We start from the raw sequence: 1,902 nt of genomic DNA, 5'->3' as shown, positions 1-1,902 counted from the left end.
ATCTCAAGAAAGAAATCTGTGTCTCATTCTCAGTGGCACGTAAGCATGATTCATAGGAATGTAAGCTGATACAAACTTTCCGTAGGATAATGTGTCTCCAGTTTTTAGCATTCGTTGTAATAAATAAACAAGGCAAAGATTTCAAAGAAAAAGCAGTGACTATTAACCACCAAAATGATCTCATTCACGTTTGTTATAGAAATATTTTAATAATTATTAATACTTAATACTTAATACTAAATGTGCCTTCAAACAGCATCAGAACTCAGTAAGTGGTGTTTAGATCTCAATATAAGACTGTGCTTGGCTGCAAAAAAGATGGATAAAATCCTGTGTTTGCCCTAAAAAAAGAAAAAGAAATCTAAAATTCAAAACAAGTTGTTAGAATTTGTTAGTTACCTTAAGCTTAGATGTTCTTATCTGTAAAATGGGGACACTAATAGGGTTATTTTGAAGGTTAAATACGTGTAAAAGCCTCAGTCTCCTGCAAGGTTGATCAGCTTTAACACTATTGACATTTCAGGTGGGATAATTTTTTGTTGTGAGGGCCTGTCCTGTGCATCGTAGGATGTTTAGCAGTATCCTAGCTTCTACCGGCTAGGTGCCAGCAGCAAACCACCCGCGTGCCACCACACCTCCATTGTCACAATCAAAAATGTCTCCAGCTTTGCGCAGTGGCAGTGTCGTAGCCAGTGAGGTGTATCCGAGGCACGATTATTGCTAATTGAAAAATGTCTCCAAACATTTCCAAATGTCCCCAAGGGGCCAAAATACCCCTGGTTGAGAACCGCTATTCTAGTGCTTGGCATGTAGTGATTGTTCCATAAATATTAGATGTTATTATTTATTTATTTATTGGCTGTGCCTCGCGGCATGTGGGATCCTAGCTCCCCCACCAGGGATCAAACCCACACCCCCTGAGTGGAAGTGCAGCAACTTAACCACTGGACTTCCAGGGAAGTCCCCAGATGTTATTTTTATTATCGTTAAAATTATTACTAACAGCAGCATCACCCTGCTGTGATGACAGCTCCTTTCTCTCACTGAATTTTTTTTAAATAATACTGCATTTCTGCATCCTTTCAAGAGAAGGAGCTGAAAAAGGGCAAAAGGTCCCTAATTTGACAGCAGTCTGACAGGAAACCTACAATCCCCTGAGATGTCTCCTTTCCTGGAAGGAAAAAGGGCCACCCTTTTGTTCAGCTCTAGAAATTAGGTACGTTTCTCAGGCCCAGAGTTCGTGAGATGCTACAGGTTCTTCCACTGGCATACACTTTCCAGCTGTAGGCACTGCTGGTGTGGTTGGCTCCTGAAGCTGCTTTTGGAGGTTTCCAAGGGCACCACCACCTGAGAAAGGAAGGAAAGAGGTGCCGAGAAGGAGGAGTCTGCGACAGGACTTCCTCCCTTTGCTGCTTTTAGTGGTTTTGTGCTTGTTTGAGTTTACAAGTGTGTTCTTTTGCCCAAATTGTTCTTACGTCTTCTAACAGTGTTTGCTTTAGGTGTTTTGATACCGCGCTGTTTTGAAGGTACTAATGTTTTTCATGGCATGTCTTGTGTTAAGTGTACAAACTGAGAGGTAAGTGCTGGTGACTGACAGTGTTCCTCCAAGTCTTTAACAAAATAACTGCTAACAGTAGAGAAAAGTGAAAAGAGTTCTAGGGGTCTGGGAGTGGCAAGCTGAAAATACGAAATTTCTCTCCACCTGTTAGTTGTATCTTTGGCATATGTGCACATGCTACTTTCTACGCTAAAATGTTTTTTCACTGGTTTCAAAATGTGTAAGTGGACTCTCCATGTTGGGCCCTGTATATCCGGTGGCTTTTCCTACTCCCCTTTTGAAAGTATGCGTGATGCACTTGCAAAGGAAAGATCACAACCTTGCAATCTGATAGACCTACACAA

The 1,902-nt window shown here is 41.4% G+C and overlaps 1 pseudogene; it reads left to right on the top strand.

Moving 5' to 3' along the window:
* Positions 1 to 663: 663 nt before the first annotated feature.
* On the top strand, positions 664 to 765 carry LOC117309927 (U4 spliceosomal RNA; annotated as a pseudogene).
* Positions 766 to 1,902: the final 1,137 nt, after the last annotated feature.

The sequence above is a fragment of the Tursiops truncatus genome, chromosome 20, assembly GCF_011762595.2.
Source record: "Tursiops truncatus isolate mTurTru1 chromosome 20, mTurTru1.mat.Y, whole genome shotgun sequence".
Taxonomy (NCBI): Eukaryota; Metazoa; Chordata; class Mammalia; order Artiodactyla; family Delphinidae; genus Tursiops; species Tursiops truncatus.
The sequence above is the reverse complement of the archived record's forward strand: the minus strand, read 5'-3'. Positions and strand labels throughout refer to the sequence as shown.